The 25031-nt window shown below is 35.6% G+C and overlaps 1 long non-coding RNA gene across 1 annotated transcript in view; it reads left to right on the top strand.

Annotated features, from left to right (window-relative positions):
* Positions 1 to 25031, top strand: part of LOC141502120 (uncharacterized) — a 167346-nt gene that overhangs the window by 10501 nt on the left and 131814 nt on the right. Inside the window, exon 3 of the long non-coding RNA XR_012472412.1 lies at positions 5709 to 5820. This is a non-coding gene — a long non-coding RNA (uncharacterized LOC141502120). The remainder of the gene's footprint in view (positions 1 to 5708; positions 5821 to 25031) is intronic.

Below are 25031 nucleotides of genomic sequence, written 5' to 3'. Positions count from 1 at the left end.
AAGATAAAAAATTTGTATTCCTTCTAAGAAAAACTATGGCAAATATGGTCAGCATGCTAAAAAGCAGACAGTGATTGCCCTGTACATAGAATTCCATATAGTCAAAGCTATAGTTTTTTCCATTAGGGAAATATTGCTATGAGAATTAGACTATAAGGAAAGCTGAATCCTGCAGAATAAACACTTTCAAATTGTGATGTTGGAGAAGACTTTTGAACAAGGAGATCAAACCAGTCAATACCTTAAGAAATTAATTCAGACTACTCAATAGAAGAACAAATTTTGAATCTGAAGCTTAAATACTTTGACCACATAATATGAAAACAGTGGTTCGTTGAACCATTGGAAAAAACCCTAATGAAGGAAAAGATCGAAAGGAAAAGGAGAAGAGGATGAGATGGACAAATATTGCCATGGAATTAATGAATATGAACTTGGGCAGACTTTTGGAGATAGTGGAGGATAGAAAGGCTTAGCTTGCTATGGTCCAAGGAGTCATGAAGACACAATCAAAGGAATGGTGAGATGTAGATTAACCAGGATTTAGCATTTGCCTTGCTAATATCACCAGAGATTCTTTAGGTCTTATTGTTTGCCCTATCTCTATGAATTGCATTCTCTTAGAAGGGTCCAATGTATACCCTCTAATGTAACCTAAAGAACCCTGGGTATTGCCATCTGACCCAATGCTGTACCCAAAATATTTTTGAGTTTTTCCACCTGACTTGGGACTGAGCATTCTTTTTTTTTTCATTTTTGACTCCCAATTTGAGTGTGAGCTCCTTGTGATCAGACTGTATTCATTTTTTTATTTTCTTTTTTTTTTTTTTACTAATCACTTAATCCTGTGCTTGGTATATAGAAAGTGTTTAATAAAACTTCATCTTCATTCTTTCCTGTAGATATTTAATAAAAAGTTCATTAATTCATACATTCACACTGTTTGCTCAATAACTATCATGCATTTATTTTATTTTTTTAAGGTTTTTTTTTTTTTTTTTGCAAGGCAATGGGGTTAAGTGACTTGCCCAAGGCCACAGCTAGGTAATTATTAAGTGTCTGAGGCTGGTACTCCTGATTCCAGGGTGGGTGTTCTATCCACTGCATCATCTAGCTGCCCCAATGCATTTATTTTTAATATTTCAATGATGAGTCATAAAAATGCATTGGAATGAGAATCATAAAACAAACAAACAAACACTGGATTCTAGAAAGAAAGAAAAAAATGTAACAAACAGGAAGCAAAAAGTAAGAACTTGCTCAGAATTAAGTGTGCAAATTAAAATGGTCAAAAGAACAGGATGTCATTCCCATTTACTTTTACCTAAGCAAAGATTACACTTCAAATTCAGCACTGTCCTATACTGTTGTTCAGCATTGCTTGTGTGTGTATCTTTGTGTGTGTGTGTGTGTGTGTGTGTGTGTGTGTAATTAAATTACCTGTTTCATTTAAGTTTCATATTTATACATTTTATACCTTTCCTATACTCTTGCTGGGAAAAATCCCTACTTTGAGCCCATAACTATGTCTAAAATTAGCAACCCTATGAGTAACAGCTTTCCCCAGAGCAGTTAGTGTCCAGAGAGGGAGGGAAATAAAAGCCAATGAATATTAGGATGGGGAAACCTTGGTTCCCTTTCGAGAAGTCAGGTAAATTCAGAGCAATGACCCCAGAACAAACCAAGGTGGTGGATAAAGGACAGAGTTTAGCACAAGTCACCAGTTCCTGTGGCATCAACTGGGGTATACCAAGATAGTCATTGTCCTAGATTTAAAATTAGTTGGGGATGAAGTAGAATAGGTATGTTGGAAGCAGAAACAAATTTATAGTATATTTTGTGGGCAAAAACCCATATATATTCTTAAGCACAGATTAACATAATTGAAAAATAAATTAAATTAAATGTTTTAAGAAGACTTATTTGAGGTAGCATGAAAGTTTAGGGTTAGGGATGAAGGGTTAAAAGAGTGAAAGTGAGGAGACCAGTTAGACATCTTTCACAGAAATTCAAGTATGAAATAATAAGGACTAGGTTTATGACAGGGCCCTAGAAAGGATAGGATTGATGTGACAAGAATTTCAGAAAGAAATGACATGGTTTGGGGACTAGGTATAGTGGATGTGGGAGAAAAGTCAAAGATGACTGTACTTATGAACTTGAATGACAAGAAGAATGGTAGTACCAAGGATAAAACTGCGTTATGATGATTTGTCTCCATGTAACATTGTCATTTCCTCTGTTAAGGTAACACCTTTATTTTTACAATCTAGTTTTCCCCCCCTTATTCTAAATTGTAGCCTGAAGCCAGATAAGCAAGGAGAGGGCATTTGAGGTTACCTCCTTTAAAAATGGAAACATTGAAGAAGCTCCTCTCTACTTGGGAAGGCATGTGCTAGACAGTAAGCAAGTCTAGTGATTAAAGTATTGCTTATATTAAGCTTGTACTTAGATTAATATAATTGATCACACATATGAAACTGAAACATTTGAGTAGATTACTAAGCACACAGTGTTAAATAAATATATAATTCATAAATGAATGAAAGACATTCTGTCTATATATAATAAAAACTGATTTGTCATGACGACTTAGTAATGTAACATCATTTTGTTTGAAATATGAGACTATCCTAAAATAACTTTGAATGATGTCTCTAAACAGATCCTAAAGTGACAGAGCCTACCACAAAATAGTAAAACAACTTTTCAGAGAGATTATCTTGGAGGAACTTCAGGAAATATGGATAAACCTAGTATAGGAGAGAGAACTGGGAAGTCAACAAGAGATTTTTAGCCACAGCACAGTTGAGGTCCCGGCTCAGTTCTGCTAGCAGTAGGGTTCCCAAACCCAGGTTGGGGAGCAAAATTTTTAGTTCTATGAAACTGGTGAGGTGTTGAGCTACCCTAGTACAGGGAGCAAATTTAGAACATTGGAAGCCCCAGAGCAGAAAGTCAGGGACAAGAATCCTGGCCCTCACCAAAAAAAGCTTGGTACTTTATATTCTATACCATAGCAACAGAGCTCAACTGACAAAATGGACAAAAACAAACAAACAAACAAAAAACCAAAACAAAAAAAAAACCCTAATCATTGGCAACTACTATTCTGATAGGGGTGATAAAAATACCATCTCAGGAGAGGAAAATGGCAACAAAATGCCTACATGTGAAGACTTTAAGGAGGTGATGGATGAACTGGTTTCAATTCCAAAAAGACTTCTTGGAGGAGTTCAAAAAAGATTTTAAAAACCAAAGAAGAAAATGGGAGAAAAGAAATAAGAGTGATGCAGGAGAATTATAAAAATTTAACTGAAGAAAACATTAATTTTAAAAGTAACATTGACCAGCTGGAAAATAAAATTAACCAACTGTAAAAGGAAGAAAAAACACTAACTGAAGAAAATAAAATCTTCAAAACTAAAATTGATCAAATAGAAATGAAAGACTTGGTGAGACACCGAGATTTCTTCAAACAAAACCGAAAGGCTGAAAAAAAGTAGAAGAAATCCCCCAGGTACAAAAATATGCATAGTAGATCTGTTTGAAGTAGCAAAGAACTGGAAATCGAGGGGGTGTCAATCAATTGGGGAATGACTGAACAAATTGTGGTATTTGTATGTAATGGAACACTATTGTTCTATTAGAAATCAGGAGGGCTGGGATTTCAGAGAAGCCTGGAAAAACTTGCATGAATTGATGCTGAATGAGAAGAGCAGAACCAGACACAATATACCTTAATAACAACATGGAGTGATGATCAACCTTGATAGACATGCCCAGTCCATCAGTGCAATGATCAGGGAACAATTTTAGGGGATCTGTGTTAGAGAATACCATCTGAATCCAGAGAGGGAACTATGGAGTTTAAACGAAGACTGAAGATTATCTTTGATATTTAAAAAATTGTTTTATATATTACATAATTTCACTATCTCTTAATATTTCATTCTTCCTTAAGGATATGTTTCTTTCTTTCAACACATTCAATTTTGATATCATAGAAACAAATGTAAAGACTCTATCAAATTGTCTTCTGTTGGGGGAATGGGGGAAGGAAAGAAGAGAGGAGAAAAATTGTAGAATTCAAAACCTTGCAAAAAAAAAGATGACTGGTAGAAACTACAATTGTATATAATTGGAAAACAAATAAAATATTTGCATAATTAAAAATAAATAAAAAATAAAAAATAAGAGGCACAAAAATCTATTAAAGTAGAGGGAAATAAGGGAGAGTGTGAGCACTGAATAAATCTTACCTTCAACATATTTACTTAAAGAGGGAATAACATATTCCCAATTGGGTTTAAAAATTTACCTTACTCTACAGGGAAACAAAGGGAAAGAAGGAATTAATAAAAGGGAGAGCAAAAGTAAAAGACAATGTACAGTTAAAGTTAGAAAAGTTAAAGGGGGAAAGGGAAAAGGAAAAGGAAAAAAGGTGCTAGAATGAAGGACTGATCAAGAAGCAGCAATCAGAAACAAAACAATGAAGGAGGTATAACAGAAAAGGAAAGAGAAAAGTATAAACAAGGGAAGATAGCTGGGAAGGAATATAGAATTAATAATTATAACTGTAAATGAGAGTGGGATTTTTTTTTCTTTCTTTTTCATGTTCCCCCCCTGTTAGTTCTAATTCCTCTTTCACAGCATGATTAATATGGAAATATATTAAACACGAGTGTACAGGTAGTACTCTTATTCGATACTTTGCTGCTGTAGAGAAGGGGGAGGGAAGAAAGGGTGGTAGAAAAATGTGGAGCTAATAAACTTGCGAAAGCATTAATGTTGAAACTACCTTTGAATGTAATTGGAAGAATAAAATATAAAATCAAACAAACAAACAAAAAACCCATGAGGAACAGGACTTCAGAAAAGCTGGAAAAGACTTGCTTGAACTGATGCTGAGTGAAGTGAATTGAATTAAGACCAAAACTTACTTTTTTTCAATTTTTAAAATTTGTTTTATGCATTATTTTTCACCTGTCATGATTTTTCCCCTTTTGGATTTGATTCTTCTTTCACAACAGGATTAATATGGATATATGTTTGACATAATTATACATTTATTATCTATATTAATTTGCTTTATATGAGGGCAAGCGGGGTAAGGAAGGGGAGGAGAAAGAAAAATGTGAAATTCAAAACTTTACCAAATGACTATTGAAAATTATCTTTGAATGAAGTTGGAAAAATAAAATGAAGTTTTAAAAAGAGAAACATAATGAGATGGTGCAGTGAATAGAGCACTGACCCTGAGGTCAGGAGAACCTGAGTTCAAATCCATCCTCAGATTCTTATCAGTTACTAGTCACCTAAGTCCAATTGTATTGTCAAAAATTCATTTTGAGGACAGTAACCACACTTATATGCAAATATGCAGCATAATAAATATTTATTAAGTGTGTTAAGTGCTAGACATTGTGCTAGGTGCTGGGGATACAAATAAGAACAAGAAAGACAACCCATGCTCTCACAGACTTTGAAGTTTAAGAGGAGAAGGCACTACACAAAAGAAAAGTTGAAAAGGTGGGGAGGAAGAACCAAGGATCCCAGGCAGGCATGTGGGCTTGATGTTCAATGGAGTTCCAACTAAGAACTGTTGCTGAAAAATGAATAGTTACTTAGAAAGTTTAGATCTCAGATAAAGAAATATCTTGGGGAGAACAATAAAAATTGAAAAACCTTTATTTCTCCTTCTATATCAGGTCATTGGAGTGGGTTATACATTTTTCATATCTGTGCGATTCATGAAGACTGTTAGATCATCATTTTGAAATGGAAGCAGGAAAAGTTTTAGCAAAATATGGGGCACACACTGTAAGTATCTAATAAACATTTTTCTTTCATCTTCTATATTGTATCATATCTTGGTCATAAGAAAAATTTAACTGGAACAAACTTCACTCTAACAAGTTTGGAAATAGTTTTTGTATGTGGAGTATTCACAGCAGGAGTAGGTTTTATAACAGCCACTTGTTATGGCTGCTCATTTCCATTCAGTGACAGATTGACACATATTTTGAGTTTTCTTAAGTGATACAGATATTTTTCTTCTTCCAGTACTAAATAGAAAATATTTCATTATTTCTGATGGGTTGGAGAAAATCTATATATCATGTTTTTATTTGTATTTAGTAGAAAGTACTAGAAAAGCTGCTCAGTGTGAATTTGTTCCCTTGTCATATTGACTGTGAAGTCATTTCTCCAAGAGATTGTAGTAATCTGGCTCCCAGTTTCTATTTCAATCTTGTATTCTCTTCTATGAATCCATGAATGCTTGTACACATACCACATAGCATGGCACTAAGATATCCTGCCTCCTATTGAGATTCACCTTTTCTTGTCATGCCTGAGCAAGTTAACAGCTTGTCCCCAAGTGGTCCAGAATCAAGATGAATGAATGAGCTTCTAGAAAAAGTCACTGGACAGAAAAACTTTATGATTTTTTTTTTTTACCTAACATGAATCTTCTTGAAATGGGAATGAAATGTGAGTGCAGCATGTTTTGACACCCATCCCTACATCCTATTAGTGGTCTTGACCCTGATCAACAGATGCACATTTGGAACTGGCTAAATATACATTGTGAAATTCTTCACCAAATTCAATCTCTTTTGATGAAGGAAGTATCAGATGCTGAATCCAGTCTTTCACTTGAATGATGTTGAAATGATTTATATTTGGTGCATTTAACATTGTACATATAATCTGTTATGGACCACGTTCTGATTAAAGCAATAACTTGAATCTCTGATACAGACAATAATGTAAAATGACATTTAGTTTCTCTTCGGTTTTCTCCAGTTGGTAATGGTAATTGTCACATATATATTGCATTCTCTCTCTCTTTTTTTTGTAAGGCAGTGGGGTTAAGTGACTTGACTAAGATCACACAGCTAGTTAATTATTAAGAGTCTGAGATCAGATTTGAATTCAGCTCCTTCTGACTCCAGGGCTGGTGCTCTATTCCCAGTGCCACATAGCTATCCCACTATATTGCATTCTTTACCAATATTTTTCCTTACATTTGTTCCCTCTAGTTCCGTTACCACTGCCACTACCTAAGTTCATATTTGTTCCCTCTAGTTCCATTACCACTGCCACTACCTAAGTTCATTCCCCTGCTGGTTTCTCCTTTTTAATACTAATTTCTCACTCTTCCAATATATTCCACACACAAATGCTAGAGTAAACTTTCTAATGAAGTTATTTATATGACCTTAGTGACTGTCACTGTGTCATACTGCCAACAGTATCCTTCCATGGGTGTCATATTTTTCTGATTGGAAAGAACTTATATCTAACTGGTCTCAGGTCCCTGACCATTCTCCACTACTATTGTCCTGCTATAATATTGTTATTGACCTTGGAAACACTGATCTCAGCTCACCCCCATCTTCAATTCTCTGCCTCTTTCTCATGGAATATAACAATGGAATATAATAATACTAATCTTGTCTCTAGAAATGACTTATCAATCCATTGCCTTATAGCTTCACTGTGACTTTCCAGACCAAAGCCCCCTTATGGTCTCAGGATATATAGTCTTCTTTTATTAGAATGTAATCTCCTTGAGAATAGGGACTGTCTGTCCTTTATATTTGAATCCCCCTCCCTTAGATTATCATAATGGCTATCATTATGAGATTAATAAATACTCAGGGAGAGATTAATGAGTACTCAGACATCTATGGATTTGTGATGTTAGTCATATTGTTACTTTCTCAAAATCAGGTATAATGATTTCCCTCAGGTACTTGGTCGTCTTTAAGTCTATACCCCTCATTTTCCAGATGACAGTGAGATTAAGTGATATCTCCAAAACTGTCCTGATTCTATGCCTTCCATAAAGAAATAATTCCTCCCTCCAAGGATCTTTCATAGGATTGTCTGTATACCTCTCTATTCTATATTGTTCCTCTATCTACTTTAAGCGTTGTGACTTAAAAAAAATGATAGCATCAGAACTACATCCTCAATTCCTATTTACAGGGATGGGGAGGAATCCCAGAAGGGGACTAACTCTATCTTCTTCCCCAAGGTTCTGGTTGCTAATCTCCCCTTTTGATGTAGTCCTTGCTGACCATTAGTGATCCAAATTTAATTAACTTTTTAAAAAATTTTTCACTTTGTATTTATTTACACATTATTAAAATGGTCTTGTTGTAAGAGTAAGCATAATCCTCCCTTGCCCCATAAAAAATGTAAAACATCATGAGAATTAAAGTGAAAGAAAGAGGGAAAAAATGTTCTTCTGTCTTTGTTCTGATACCATCAGCTCTTGTCTCTGGAGTGGATCACATTCTTTATCATAAGACCATAGTTACTTCCATATTTTTCCACAGTTTCTGTTGCTAGTTGTAATTTCCTCCACCCATATCTCCCCACTACCAGTGATAATTTTTTTCTCTTCTTTCACTCTGTACCTCTTCAAAAGTGTTCTGTGGGACAGCCAAGTGGCACAGCAGCCAGAGCACTGGCCCTGGGGCCAAGTGGCCACAAACCTACATCTTAACCCAGAGACCTAGCAACCACCCAGCCCCATGGTCATGGACAGGGCACCCAATCCCACCACCTCACAAAAAGTAATAGAAAATGTATTATATCTGACTTTCTTCTTCCAAGATCTACCCTCTACTCTATCCCCTACCTCCCCCATCCCTTTCCCATGTCCCCTTTCTCCCATCCTCTTTCCTTTATTCCTTTCTCTTCTAGATTTCTATGCCCTATTAAGTATATATATATATATATGTATATATATATATATATAAGTATATGCTGTTTCATTTCTGAATCATTTCTGATGAGAATAAAAGCTCTCTGTCAGTCCTCCTCACTTCTCCCCCTTCCATACCATTTCAAAAGGTATTTCTTGACTCTTTTACATGAAATCTCTTAGTCTGTTCTATCTCTCCTTTGCTTTCTCCTAGTGCATTTCCTTTTTACCCATTGACTCCATTTTTTAAGTATTTTGTAAGGCAAACGGGGTTAAGTGGCTTGCCCAAGGCCACACAGCTAGCTAATTATTAAGTGTCTGAGACCGGATTTGAACCCAGGTACTCCTGACTCCAGGGCCAGTGCTTTATCCACTATGCCACCTAGCTGCCCCCATTGGCTCCATTTTAAAAATATATTATACCTTCAAATTTGTCTCTCTTTTGGGTCTTGTTTATAAAAGATCCTTCTAACTCCTCTAATAAATGAGAAGGTTCATATGAATATTATCTGTACCATCTTCCCATGCAGTAATACATGCATTTCATCATCATTAAATCCCTCATAATTTACCCTTTACATCCATTCTCTCTATGCTTCACCTGAGTCTTGTACTTGTAGATCAAACTTTCTGTTCAGCTCAGGTCATTTAGAAAGGAACATGTGAAATTCCCTATTTCATTAAAAGTCCCTGGAAGAGAATGTTTGATTTTGCTGGGTAGTTGATTCTCGTTTACACTCCAACCTCTTTTGCCTTCTTGAATATTATATTCCAAGCCCTATGAGCCTGTAATGTGGATGTTGCTAAGTCTTGTGTAATCCTGACTGCAGCTTCACAATATTTGAATTGTTTTGTTCTGTCTGGTTGTAATATTTTCTCTTTAACTTGGGAGTTCTGGAACTTGGCTATATTATTCTTGGGGCTATTTACCTATCAATTTATTTATTTATGTATCTATGTATCTATTTATTTGTTTGTTTATTCATTCATTCATCTATTTATTTATCTATCTATTCCTTCCTTCCTTCCTTCCTTCCTTCCTTCCTTCCTTCCTTCCTTCCATCCTTTCTTTCTTTCTTTTGGATCTCTTTCAGGAGGTGATTGGTGGATTCTCCCAATTTCATTTTGTCCTCTGCTTCTAGGATATCAGGACAATTGTCCTGTAGAAATTCTTTAAAAGTGAAGTCAAGGCTCTTTTCCTTATCATGACTTTCAGGTAGTCCAATAATTTTTTAAATTATCTCTTGCAGATCTGTTTTCCAGATCCGTTGTTTTTTCAGTGTGATAGTAAATGTTTTCTTCTAGTTTTCCATTCTTTTGATATTGTTTTATTGTGTCTTGAGTCCTCTCAAAGTCATCAGCTTCCTTTAGTTCCATTCTACATTTGAAGGATTCGTTTACTTCAGAGAGCTTTCTTATCTCCTTTCCCATCTGGCCAGTTCACTTTTTAAGGTATTTTTCTCCTCATTAACTCTTTTTTTTTTTGCAAGGCAATGGGGTGAAGTGGCTTGCCCAAGGCCACACAGCTAGGTAATTATTAAATGTCTGAGGCTGGATTTGAACTCAGGTACTCCTGACTCCAGGGCCAGTGCTCTATCCACTGTGCAACCTAGCCTCCCCTCCTCGTTAACTTTTTGAACTGTTTTTTCCATTTGACCTAAACTAGTTTTTAGTATGTTATTTTCTTCAGCATTTTTTGGATCTCCTTGACTAAGCTGTTGACTTGGTTTTCAAGTTTTTCCTGCATCTCCCTTATTTCTGTTCCCAATTTTTCCTCTACCTCCCTTACTTGATTTTCAAAATATTTTTGAGCTCTGAAATAACCTGAGATCAACTTCCTATAGTTCTTGGAGGATTAAGATGCAGGAGCTGTAACTTTATCATCTTCTGATTGTCTGTTTTGGTCCACCATAGGACCAAAGTAATTCTCTATGGCCAGGTTACTTTTTTCTATTTACTCATTTTCTCTGCCTGTGCCTGGTTTTGGGATGCTTCCTAAGTTTTTGAGTATTATTGAGACCCTGCAAGGACCTCAGTTCCCTCAAGGTCTTATGCGAGACTTTGACTGCTCTCCTGGTCTGTGAATGACCACAAGCTCATCCCTCTGCCTTGGAGAAGGGAATCTGTTCAATGGCAATGGGGAGCCCCTAAACTGTGGCCTGGGCCTGAATATGGACAAAGCACAAGAGCCGTTCCCAAGGCCAGAGGAGAGTCCTCAATAGTCTTCCCCACTCCCTTATGTTCCATGGGCTGAGCACTCTGGGAGCAACTAAGTGGGAACAACTGAGCTGCAGGGAGGCTTGCTTCCAGTGGCATTTCCTGGGATCTGGGCTGTGCTGAGGGCCACACTGGCACTGATCTTCTAAGTTGTGCTTGGTGTTTCCTGGGTTGCCAGGTCAAGAAACTGCTTCTGCTGCCTGGAGCCAGCTCTCTCTGGGACCCAGGCATTCAGGCACCCAGCAGGCTGTTCCCAGAAGAGTGGAGCTCCTTTGCTCTGGCTTGATAGTCCTGGCTGTGCTGCCATCCACTCCACCCCTGTGGAACAGAGCTTTGCCACAATTTTCCAGTTAATCTTGGGCTAGAGAGTTGCCTCACTAGATCTTTCTGTGGGTTGTATCTCTCAAAAATTTAGTTAGAGCCATAATTTTAAGGTTTTTTAGAATATTTTTGAGAGAGCTCTTACTAACCCTATTTGGCAAGAACTATTGTCACAGATGTCCCCATCCCCCCACCCCACAAATCAAACACTTTCTCAAACATACCAGGTCAGTGGAAAAGGTGACATCAAATTTTTAGTGCTCATGAAGTCAAAGGGCCAATGCATATCTCTCAATTGCTAGAAGTCCTTTCTTTCTCTTTGTGAATTTCTCGTGAAATTCCCCTTTAGGGAAACTTTCCAAGGGTTGGTTTGCTTGTAGGTTTAGCCTTTGTGAGCCTTTTAGCCTCTGATGCAAATACAAGTGTCAGCCATTGCCACTCTAGGGACAATACCATTGATGATGGGGAATTTATATCTTCTGACTTTTCAAATTTCACAAGGTCATTTCTTAGTTAGTGGTACTTGGGGGATAGGACAAGAAATAATTTTATACTTCCCCCATTAGAGAATTAGAGAATTCAATAGTTAGAAAAGATAATAGTTTCTGATATGCCCAATTAATGATTTGTTGATAGACTTTAAAAGACCAAAGACAAGCTATGAACTTTCCCAAATTTCTTCTTCTGAATACTTAAATCTGAAATACTATTCTGGGTATTCTGAATAACCAGTTCATTTTTTTCCTAATAATGATAGATTACTAATGAGCATGTAAATGTACCACCTGATTGCATTAATATATGATCTTTCATGACGAGTTTTGAAATGAACATTTATAATATGTGTTTTCCTTTCTCTGCTGCTTTTTTGGCACTGTGTTGTATACGCAATAGGACTGAGACAAGGGTGTTTTCCTTAAGAGCCACTGATTTAGCCAATTATCAAAAATCACATTATAATAAATGCAGTTCAAAGAATTTTGATTAACCTTTAAATAAATGTTACTTTGGAAAAAAATCTGTCAAATGTGTTAATGATAAATTGTGAAGTGGTCGTAATTGCAAGGATGGCTTTATAGATATCATAGTTAATTGATACCACCCTCTCCAACATATATAGCACATCAGCTGCTAGGAAGCTAGGGTGATAGTAATGGAGTACATGGCATTTTCAATGCATTGACTGTGACATGTACAAAATGGAAACCTGAGTGCTTACCAGGGTCATCATCTCATGGACATTTGATGCCCATGGTCAAGTAAATTTTTAATGACATCCAGTCACTACACACCTTTCAGCCTTCTGCAGAGGTAAGTGTACATTGATTTGTTCTAATTAGCCTGGCAGAGTACCTCAGACATCCCAGAATGAACAATATTATTTAATAAAATGAGAGCTGTTTTTTCCACAAACTCAGCACTTGTTACTTGGATGACTGCATTGTTTTTAACTCAGGTCATGTTCATCATTGTCTTTGTCTGGCGATGTAGTATGAATGCTGCTGCATAAAAAGTAAGCAAAATTAAGGAATGAGTCTGATTATGAAGGTTCATGGCTATTCTAGGAAACTCATAAAGCACACATCCATTCTTTCCCTAATGTATAGGGTGCTGACTGCAGAAAAAAATGTCTTGAAGATACATTAAGGATATGCAAGCAATTCTGTTGAGGTGTGCAATGCAATACTTTTATGTTGGACAGGAAAGGTGCTCCTGGGACACCCATGGAAGAAGGGAACCAAGACTGTTCTTGAATTTCCAAGGGTCAAATGCATCTGGACACATCTAGGATCATCTGCTTTTGGAAGAGATCTGAACCATTGGCTCAGTGATTATTTTGTTAAATTCAGAGATTAGAATTAACAGCAAAGTGTTCAGTTACTGTGATCCTGAGCAAGTCACTTTATTTCTCAGTGCTTTAGACAACTCTCTAAGACTGTACTTTTTCAGAGAAGGTGCCACTGCATTGGAAGAGAGAGTTTTTTTTTTCTATTAATTAAATCACAGGTCTATCCATCGATCATAGGATCATAGATTTAGACCTGGGAGAGATCTTCCAAGTCATCCTATTTGAATAACTCATTTTACACATGAGGAAACTGAGAGGTTAAATGATTTTCCTAGAGTCACACAGCTAATTAAGTGACTGAGAGAGGAATTAGATTCAGGTCATTATTTAGTTCAAGACTCTACCACATAGCACCCTTCCTCTATCCCTTAAACTCTATATCACTTCCATTTAAGAAGAAAATTCCTTTTATTTCTCTGATTTTTACAATTGGACAACTATTCTGCTCCTCAAGTGAAGAGCTGTATTGACTCCTGTTCTAGTGAGTCCAGCAATATATCCTCTTAGGATGAGAAAACCTGATTTGAAGGGAACCTTGCACATTGACCATTCATCAGTCAATCAAGAATTTATCAAGTTCTTTGAAGTAATTAACCCTGAGCTAAGTGTTAGGAATATCAACAATGGCAAAAATATAGTCCCTTCCCTCATGGAGTTGTCAATCTAATAGAGGAGACAATTTATAAGCAAACAATTATGTACATATGAGGGAAGACATTAGTTGAGGGTAGGAGAAAGAGTAGGGAAAGCTTCCAGAGGAATAGAATTTGATCTTAATCTTGAAGAAGGAGGCAAGCCAGGAATGAGAGATAAATAGGAACAGCATTCCAGGACTAGGGACAGTGAGTGAAAGACAAGAGAAGGAGTACTAGGTGGGCAGAGCCCAGTAGAGCTAAATGCTAAGAATGGAAAGGTAAGACTGGATCAGCTTTTGAAAGATTCAAATTCCAGACAGATGATTTTATAAATGATCTAAGAGGTATTATGGAGGCACTGGAGTTTTTTGAGGGGGTCTAAAATGAGGAGGGTGACATCGTCATGCTTGTACTTTAGAGTAATCACTTTAGCAGCTGAGTGGTGGAAGGATAGGACTGTGGAGAGACTTGAATTTAAGAAGCTACTTCAAAAGTCTTGTATCCTTATTATTGTTCCTCTTGGGGCAGTCATCTTTCTTGGGGAAAGCTGTCATTTTGTACTTGACTGCCAATGGGAAATTACCCAAGCTGATCTCATAGTTACCTAGATTAGTTATGGTTCAGGAGCACAGAGAATGGTTTTTTTGCCCCAAGGTCAGTTTTCTAATTTTCTTGCAGATTTCTGAAATGAAAATTCAATTATTTAGTTTAGGAATTTGAGCTCCAAGTTTAAATGCAAATAACTGGGCAAATGATTGTATTACTGAGATCTTCATTCTAGAGGGCAAGTTTAGGTAGTAGATAAGGTTCGAAAGAACCTAAGGAGAGAGTACACATGTAGGGAGAGGAGAGAGTGCAGTGGAGGGAAATTAAAGAGACAGGTGTAGATAAAAAAGCAACTTTACCTACTGAATATTTTTCCCTAGTTCTCGCTAGAAAATTAGCCTGCTTTTTAAAAAAAATAAAACAAAACAAAAGGAAGGAGAAGGAAAGGGATGAAGGAAGAGAGGAAGGGAGAGAAGAAAGAAGGGAGAGGGGGGAAAAGAGATAGAGAAAACTAATAGAAGAAAAGTAGAAGGAAGGAAGAGAAAAGGGAAGAGGGTGTGTTGGAATTTGGAGGAAAGAGGGGAAGACATTCCAGGTACTATGCTAAGAAATGATATACAAATGCAAGCAAAAAGGATTTTTTCCCCCCTGCCCTCCAAGGACCTTAGATTAACAATGGGAAGGCTTCACATAAAAGAAAATTGAAAGGGGTGGGGGTGGGGGTGGGAGAGTCCCCTCTGTAATATCCCTAACAAGTCATCTTTCATCATTTATTTGGTCTCTTCCAGTGAGAGCAAACCACTACATATACTGCATTCTCCCATGGCATCCTATATTGCCATTTTACTTCTAGCTATGGTTCTCAGTTCTGCCCTTAGGGTCAAGTAGAACAAATCTCAGCTTCCTTCCATGTGGTCAGTCCTTTAAATACTTGAAGAAAGCTATCTAAATTTTTTTTTCTAGGTTCATAATCTCTAGTTCCTTCTCCATTCTGACATATAGTGAATTCTGGACCAGAATTAAAATTCTGCCTTAGTCCCTTACTAACTATGTAACTGGGTAAGTCTTACCAAGTTTTCTCAACAGTAAAATGGGAGTAATAATATCACTAGCTTTCTAGGGGAAGTATCTTGTGAGTATCAAATGAGCCCATAGGTGCAAAACTCTTTGTAAAACTTAAAATGTTCTATAAATATTTGTTATTACTATATAAATTGTAAGCTTTTATTATTCTCTTGGTCTCTGTCTAGCTTATTAATGTTCATCCTGAAATGTGGTAAATCTATTCCTTCCTGATTTGAAACTTGAAAAAGGTGCATTTGGGAAGACAACATTATTTCTCATAATGTTACATTATCCTACATAATGTTAATTATGTAGGGTAATTTCTAAATTTCTAAAGAAATTTTCTAAAGAAAACACAGCAAAAAATCAGACTGTATAAAGGAAAACTTGTACAAAAAGTCAACCACTGAATTTTTAGAAATTTGACTGAGGGAAGGCTTTTGTCTCAAAATTAATATTGTAATCAGTATTTCTATTATAATTGGTCTTTTGTTTATTTAGATTCATTTGCCAGAGTTCAATTTTACCTGGGCCCTCAGTTCAGTAATTATCTTTATTAGTTATCTTCAGGTATTGGAGATGAATTTCTCCTCCCTGACTTCCAAGTTCTGTTTAATTATTTTAATTTTTAATCTAAATTCCCTTATAACCCCTTTTAACATCATTCCATAGTTATCATTAGCTCTTCTATTGAATCTGGTAGTATTTTTTTCTCTTAAATTCATAGGCTATGTTATTTCTACAAGGAGGGAAAGCATTCCCTCTTTGGAAATTACTGAATTATTGGAATTTATTACAGATAGGAAATTATTACAGAAGCATGTCTCTTGCATGACTATCTATATATGATAGCAGAACACTAATGCTGCTAGGATATTTTGAGATTTGAAGATGAGTTGATTTTAGATCCTAAGATTTAGCTATAGAAATTGAACCCAGGTTACTTGTTACAACTTATGACCTTGCGTGAATTGTTTAACTTCTCAGGGTTTCAATTCCCTCATTTGCAAAATATGAAGTTGGAATAGATGGTTTCTAAGGTCCTTTCCAGCTCTAAATCTAGGATTCTATAATCCTTGTCGACGGATCAGGATTTCTCAAAGTCACCTGGTGAAGTTTTTAGAAGTTCACTGGACTATTTTTCAAATGACAGATACAAAATCAGTTACAAGGTTTATTTACCAACATAATTCCCATATAATCTTATATAGTAAATAAGAAAATACCATTTCCCTAATTTTGTGAATAAAAATAAGCAATCAGTAAAATATCTGTCTATATTTAGGAAAACTGATCAATTATACAATTCTGAGCATAATAATAAAATTTTTAGACTTAGAAGAGAATATAGTCATTATTGAATCATTTTTATAGATGAGGAAAGTGAGGCTTAGGGAGATTCAACAACTTGTTCTAGGACACTGATAAATTAGGGATTAAATTCCATGCTCCCATTCTTTCTGTTCTTGTGCTTAGCACACTTAATAAATACTTGTTGATTGATTAACTGACTCTATTTTGTGTTAATGTTGCTTCTGGATGACTCTTCAGTCTTGAATTCTTGTGGGAAGCAAGTTTGTTAAAAACATCATCAACCACAACAATAACAAAATAGGCAGCTTAACAACAACAAATGCCCAAAATTTATAACACAACAAAAATTATAATAATAACAACTAATATATATATATATAAAATGGCACTGCTAAGAATAACAATTATTTTAACAATTCTATAACACTCTTTTTCAGATGCTATGTTAAGCACTATAATAACAAAAATAAATGTTAACATATATACATATCTACATGTACACACATATTTATATGCAAGTACTATTCTAAACAATTTATAATTATTATCTCATTTGATCCTTCAATAATCCTAGGGGTAATAATAATAACAATATCTAACATTTCTACCACAGCACATTCCAGACATTATGCTAAACACTTTAATAATAATCATAGCTAACATTTATGTAAGGCTTAATGCATACCAGTCATTATCTTAGACTCTAATAACAATTACAGTTAACATATATATTATATATATGAATATGAGGCATAAATTATTACAGATGCCAAGCACTCAGTTAAACCTTTTAAAATTATTATCTCTTCTGATTCTCACAACCACCTTGGGAAGCAGGTGCTATTATTTTTACAGCTGAGAAAAGCAATGATAAAGTGACATTCACATAGCTAGTAAGTTTCTGAGAGTGCATTTGTGCTCGAGTCCTCCCAACTCCAGACCTAGTGCTCTATTCACCGAGTTACCTAGCTGTTCCCAATCTTTATGATTCCTCTAGCAAAAGGATCGGCTGACTTCTTACAATGAGAGGAAGAGGTTCTTGAGCTCAGATTCCAATGGGTTGTTGAAATGGAATGTTATTGTGGTTAAAAAAAAAACTAATTTAGGTAACTTTTTTCCTCTCCATGGCCACTCCCTAGAAGTTGGGCTCCTCTTGTGGGTCGGGGTTCACCAGGGAGGCCATGCATTGTGTTTCTCTTTCCTGAGAACAGGGAGATTGGCATTCTCCTGAGCCAGTGTCACAGCCCGCAGACGTTTAATGCCTCTTCATGTGAGGCCAGGATTCCACGCCCAAGTGCATTTAGTAGGTCAGTACAGTAATTTTAAATGTCTTTCTTTCAATCTTTTGCCATCTTCAATTATACCTTTCCACCCTACTATTTGTGTAATTTTCTTCTGTCTGAAGTCTCTTTACTGTTGTTCTCTGTTGCACAGCTTGACAAATTACCCATCAAGCCATATCTTTTCAGCCCAGAAATGCGCAATAACACAGAGTCATGGCATTATCACATGTTGTGCACTTTATTTCCTCACAGTTCATTCAAGTGTGTCATTTTATTTTCTCTGCTTCCTTTTGTCATCATGGAGATTAACCATTTTATCCTCCCCAAACTTTAGAAACAATTAGAATTTCATTATCCTGGAAGCAGAGAGTGGATGCCTGTTATGGAGCACAGTTTTCATATTATCAGTGGCAAAATTAAACTCATGAATCCTGAGTCTTTTTTGAAGTAGAGACTTTAGAGGTTATTATACAGCTGAGTAACCCTGGCTTCGGACAGGAGAATTATTTGTTGCCCCTGGCCACCAAACACATTAGCTGTAAGACACTATTCAGTTTGACAGCAAGCACCAGAGTCTCATGTTCTCCTGGGAATTAGGAAACTCTCTGGGCCAGATGTGTTCTGTACACAAAGTCTCCCCCAAGCTTTAGATAAATACCAATAATTGTACAGCACATGATGAGATACCACAGTCATTGCAAGTATGTGTTAGAAAATCAATCAGTATAGATCAGCTAGTCAGCAGGGCTGCAACTGATATGAAGACATATCTTTTGAAACTGAGATGAAGATAATACTGAGAAAGGGTTTTCTTAAACACAAGTGCTTAGAACTATATTTAAAGCCAATTATTATTCTCTAGGAAAAGAGATAGGTTAGATGCTCATTGACACGCTGAGGGCTTACAAGTTTCATTCATCATTTTTTTAAATACAGTGGTTGCTCTTCATGGGATTGTACATCATCTGGTCCAACTCTTTCATTTTAAAATTGGAGAAACTGAGGCCTCAAAAGGTAAGTAACTTGTCCAAGATCATATAAGTGGTTCATAAATAAGGTTCAGAATGGAACTTTGGACTGAAACCCCCTAACTGCCCAACCAGAGTTATTTCTGCTGTACCACTCTGGACATATTAATTTTTACAGTGTGACCACTATTAAACTTTGTCTGCTCTTGAGCAAAGATAAGAAAAGGAAGGGGTGTTAGTTTGAAAATGGTTTTATTCTGAAGCAGAGTGATTTAATTCAGAAACAACAATGAAGAGAGAAGTAGGAAGCAAGAATTCACATTGCAAGGGATGTTTTGAGAAGTGAAAGGAAGACTGCCTTGCAAATATGAGACCAGGACTCAAATAAATGCACCATACCATAGATAACAAGCTGATGGTTTCAAGCAGTTGTTTCACATAAACAGTAAATATAGAACTGTAGATCAGCAGAATGATTAAAATAGATCTAGGTACAGAGGCTCCACTTTTTATTCCTGTTTATCTATGATACCCAGCTAAGCTTCAGAGGGGTCCAAAATACATATTGAAGATAAAAGAAATTAATGGAGAATAGAGAGGAAAAAATTACAGCGATTGTCTTTGAGGACTGGTGCACAGAAAAGAGAGGCAGGAAGGAAACTGATATTGCTCTTTAGTTTCTTAATAGTATGTCAAACAACTTCAGGGAAGGGAAAAATGGGTGCATGAAGGCATCAGGAAGAGTAACAACAACAAAACTAGACAGGTCCTATGAGGTCTGACAATATCATGAAAATACTGTTTCAATTAATTAATTCTGTCCCATTGTTTGTAGCTAAAGTGGTTCTTCAGTGTCTAATCAGCACAGCTCTGTCCACATGATGATGTTTGTATGTGTCCTATGATGGGCACATGGTATAGTCAAGATTTGCTTTACTAACACATAATTCAGGTTGAGAGAAGCCAGAAAATTGGCTTGATAATAAATAGCCTTCTCTTTCCTTCACATCTATTGCATATAATACATATGCTGTAATATAGATAATATTTAATAAAGATATGAAACAATTGATCCTGTCAACCACAAATTACTTCTATGACTCTAAGACATAGGGCACCAGACCATGCAATGTGTGACAATCAAACCTTGTCACATCTGAATTCTTCCTAAAACTTGCAGGGCATTCCAAATGCTACTGTATCTGCTTCCCTGTGGATCCTGTCTGGGCTAATGCAGGGTGAAAAGACTGAACTGTTGAACTATTCCTGAATGTTCCAAGCAATTGAGGAAAGAGTTAAGTTTACAAAGTGGTTGGGACTGACTCTCAGTTGCTATTGCCATGTGGGAGACCCTATAAAACAAAACAAAATTAAAAAAAATTATATCAACTGTTCTTCTAGAGTTCCCACTAGGCTACCAGCTACTGGTTACACCAATAACAGCTGAGCCTCCCATTATTCTCATCTGACTTCCCTCTTTCAGCAGCTGAGCCTTCTCCTCCTAGCTCTAGGCTATTCTGCAATCCCAACACTGCCTGGGCTGAGTCTCAGATTGCTAAGGGGCTACAGTAGTCACCTGAGGAGCAGCTGACTAAATACTTCTGTAGTTTCCACTCTGTCATTACAAATCAGGGTAACCTTGCTGTCTGACCAAGTCTGGATACTGGTCAGTAGGACCAGACCATACTCGTTTTGCTTGGGTTGGGAAAGGAAAGCAGGGTCCTTGACATTTGCTGTCTCAGTAGTTCCTGCTCTGAGGTCAACTAGGAAGGTTTAGGCCTTAAAGCTTATTCAGTTGTCTATTTTATGTTTTGCATGGGTTTCTAAAAGACTGGAATTTTTTATGATTTTTTTGATTAGGCATAACAATATTCTGTATGTATATAGGTGCTTGAGAAAAGTTTTTTTTTGGTAATAATGTTGACGGTGACAGTTATCCTAAATAAGTGAACTGTGCAACCATCCATCTACCCACCTATCCACTCATCCACCCACCTATCCATCCATCTACCCATCTATCCATTTAATTATCCATCCATCCATCCATCCATCCATCCATCCATCCATCCATCCATCCATCCATCCATCTATCTGAAGCAGAGTGGTATTATAGGAAGATCACTGTATTTGAGTCAGAAAGACATGGATTGAAATCCTGCCTCAGACAATTAATAACTGTATGCCTAGGCAAATTACTTTGCCTCTCTCTCTCTCTCTCTGACTTGTATTCCTCATCTGTAAATTGTACTATCTATGACTTTTGTTAGGTATCAGAAACTGTGTTTAGTGTTAGACCTGCATAGAAAGATAAACAAACCATTTCTTAGGGGAGATAATAAAGAAGTTAAGTAACTATGGTTTTTATAGGACACTTTCAAATTAATATATCAAATTATGATATAATTTTAAAATGCTTTCAAATGTAATATCTCCTTTGATCCTTACAGTAATGCTTTGAAGTAGGAAGGTCAAGTAGAATTATTGCCATTTTATAGATCAGGAAATGGAGGGGGGGGATCCTCAGAGATTTTACTTCCTTAAGTTCACATAGCTAGCTAATGAATTAAGAGAATTGGTATTGCTTTTTTTTCTTTAAAATAAAATAGAGCAAAAATTTAAATGAAATGAAGCAAAAAGGAATGAAAATGGATAGTATGGCAATAAATCAGTAAGATAGTGAAAAACATTGAGCTTTCTCATCTTCATGAATAGTATGCTTTAATGCATATATATATCTTGTTTATTATTATATTAGTTGATATTTGTGGAGGAAACATATGAAATGCCTACGATAGTACTATTTTTGGAAATGTAAAGGGGGTGTGATAGCTATCAAATTCTTTTGTTGAGATCTTTATTAAATCTTTACCATCAAATATAAAAAATATCAAGAAATTCAAAAGCAAGTATGCTCTTGTGGATAAGGAAGATATACTATCATTATCATAGTAAATATTTATTCATATAGGGCCCCATGAATGTTTGTGTGTTTGCCATTGTATTTTGTGCCACCATTGACATTATAAGCTATGATGGTCCATTTCATTTTGTATAGGTCACTGACAAAAACTAGGTTGATGTGGGATATTTAGCTTTAAATAAGACATTATATTGTAATACTTTTGCTCTACATAGACTCAGATTGAGTATAGATTGGAAGTTATTAACCTATCATTTATGGATCCCTTCCATGGACAATTTTAGAAGGTCTATCATCTGGTATGTGAAAAAAATCTTTATTTTCATGATATCTAATTGAAATTTAGCACTTCCTTTAATTGTGAAGATAGGCAACACATTTACAGTGATATTAGTAGCACCCCAGCTTTGTCACCAATGAAAATAAGTTATTTCATATTACATTTCAGATATCTTGAAATGTTATTTAAGTTCATTACTATCTTGAAATTACTATTGTATTCAGAGGTTTTGTCAGATATATTATTATATCTCAAGTGGGTTTTTTAATATGCTGATCACTTTAATTCAATATAATTGGTTTCTTTGTAATCTCATGCATTTTTATGTATTTAAAAGCATTATTATAAGATAGAGGTCCACCAGATTGCCAAAGGGGGTTACAGCACACAAAATAGTTGAGTCTAAATGACATATTGATAAATTGATTTTATAGTGATGGTGCAATGAGCATAATTCATGGTAGAAAGCAAGGAAAAATGGTAAAGTGATAAGGTACATGCTTACTATTTTGGTAGAATTGCAATAACTGAATTTTTGAGATATATGGCAATGTACACCATGTACTTGAGGGCAGGATTGAGTCCTTAGCTTTGTCACTTAGAAACACAACCCAGTAATTATCACTACACAGATTTGAGTCCTAGAAAATGTTCTTTTTTCCTTTTTTTTAAAATAGATACAATTTTCATAGTCTATCATGCATTGAAGGAAAATGGAGGACAACTTTTCAAATTTCAAAGATTTGTTTTCCTTCAGAAAAAGTTCACGACTGTGGCTTTGAAAACTGAAATTAATTTTTAAAGCATTCAGAAAAAGTGTTAGAAAGCTATCATGTAAAAATGAGTAGTCTTTTCCTTCTTATATTGCCTCCCCACTGAAGAAATCTAATACTCTTCTGAACAGTCTTCTAGACTTACCAGATACATGGAAATTCACTACTTTTTGCTGACAAACAAAATGCCACGAGATTTGTCATACAAATCACATTAGAAGAGGTTCCAAAAACTTGACGACGCTGACAGTTGTTTTCAGCAAATGGCTGCTTTACTCTCATACTGTCAATGTTGATGTCCTGGTGCACATGTAAAAGAGCAATGTGATTAAGGCAAGCTTGTCCATGGGCGATCTGAGCCAAGTTTTCAGTCTCCGTGTGGCACTGAAAGATTGCTCAGCTGTTGCAGATAAGGCAAGAATAGCTAGCAGATTTCTGTCATTTTAAAAAAAAAAATCTTCTCCAGATATGCATTCTGTAGGAATTTGCCAACATCTGCTGCTGACCTAAAGTTCTGGATAAAAGAGGCTTTGGGGGGGGGGTGTCATTTCTTGTATAAGTATTGGTCAAGTTTGCATTACTCTTGAAATAATAAGTTTTCTTCATCAACAAAGAATGAAGGATACTTTATTACCTATGCATATTATATTCTTTGTCATTAGACCTCTAAACCTACATACTTTTTATTCTACTTGTTGAATGTATCATCTATGTTTTCCCAAAATTTCATTATATATGTGTGTTTATGCATATAATGTGTATATACATTTGCACAATGCATACATTATATATATATATTCATAAACATATGCATATTTACATATACATATACATAGATAGACCACAATAATTTTGTGGACAAAGGATTTAAACACTAATTGACTGATTTTGGTGATTTCACAGAAGGCATTTTTTAAAAAAACTTGTATTTTTCAAAGTTTTTTAGAATGTTTTAAATGATAAAAGTTAAATAATACTGAAAATTTTTCCAGTTGGATTTGCATTTTTTTATATAGAATATCTACTTAAATATGATAAATTTCTTTTACTTAGATAGGGTCATAGATTTAGTGCTGGAAGGGAAATAGTGAGAGACAGATCTGGGATATGCAGTCAGGTTTTCTGATTTCCCCTCCAGCATCCTTTTCAAGAGTTCATGCTGCCTCAGAACTTTCAATGTTTAAGCAAATGATGGCACAAACATTTTAAGACCTTTCATTCCATTCTTAGAAATTCAAGTTCTATTTTGTTTTCAGGATAAACTAAGGGCTCACATTTTTAAGGAAGTTAGTCTCTTTATGACATTTGTTTTAAAGGTAAATAAAAAGAACAAAAAAAGATGGTGATATTACTTCAAGCCCATTTTGTTAAGGATGCATGTGTTACTTGGTTTATCTATTCTCACTTTTGGTCATCTTCTAGTACAGCTGTGTGCAATAGCTGTCTGAATTCACTTTGAAAATCTTAAGCCACATTCTTAAGAACAGTTGCTTCATGTTCGTTGAAATTCTCTGTGGCCCCTTTTTTCCATTCACCGGAGCCGACAGTCACCAGAGCAGATACATAGTTTCCAAGAACTTAAGCACGTTTCATGGTTCCTGAATTCCAAATATTTCCTACAGGAGTAGAAAAGACATATACAGATAGTGGTTGAAAGTTTATTTCTGTAAGTTGGAAGAGGAATATGATTATAAAAGTTATGATATTTTATTTTATTTTTCCTTCAAGTATCTTTTTATTTTTCAGTGTTGTCATTAGTATGTACACATAATCTGAAAATCCCATTCATACTAGAAGATGAAACCTTTGACCTTGTGATAAGTCATTATCACATACTTAGCTTATAAAGAAAAACTCTCTTAGAAATAATTAAGGATGAAAAATGACTCAAACTGAAAAGGATGGCTGCTTTCCCTGAAAGCACTTTTTGTTTTCTAACCTAGATCTACATTTTTCTCTATAAGCATCTTTAGGTTGTACTAAAAATACAGGCATTCAGAGTTCAGATTTTAAGTCCAAAATTACTGCTTTTCAGATCCTTGGAATCATCTAAAAATGGGTCAAAGCAACAGTGCATAATTTGAAAAGTTAACAAAATGTTGTGAATAGAAATAAACACAAAGTCTGTGTAATTGTAGTAA

Source organism: Macrotis lagotis, chromosome X (assembly GCF_037893015.1).
Source record: "Macrotis lagotis isolate mMagLag1 chromosome X, bilby.v1.9.chrom.fasta, whole genome shotgun sequence".
NCBI lineage: Eukaryota > Metazoa > Chordata > Mammalia > Peramelemorphia > Peramelidae > Macrotis > Macrotis lagotis.
Note: the sequence above shows the minus strand (reverse complement) of the source record. Positions and strands in the feature narration are given on the sequence as shown.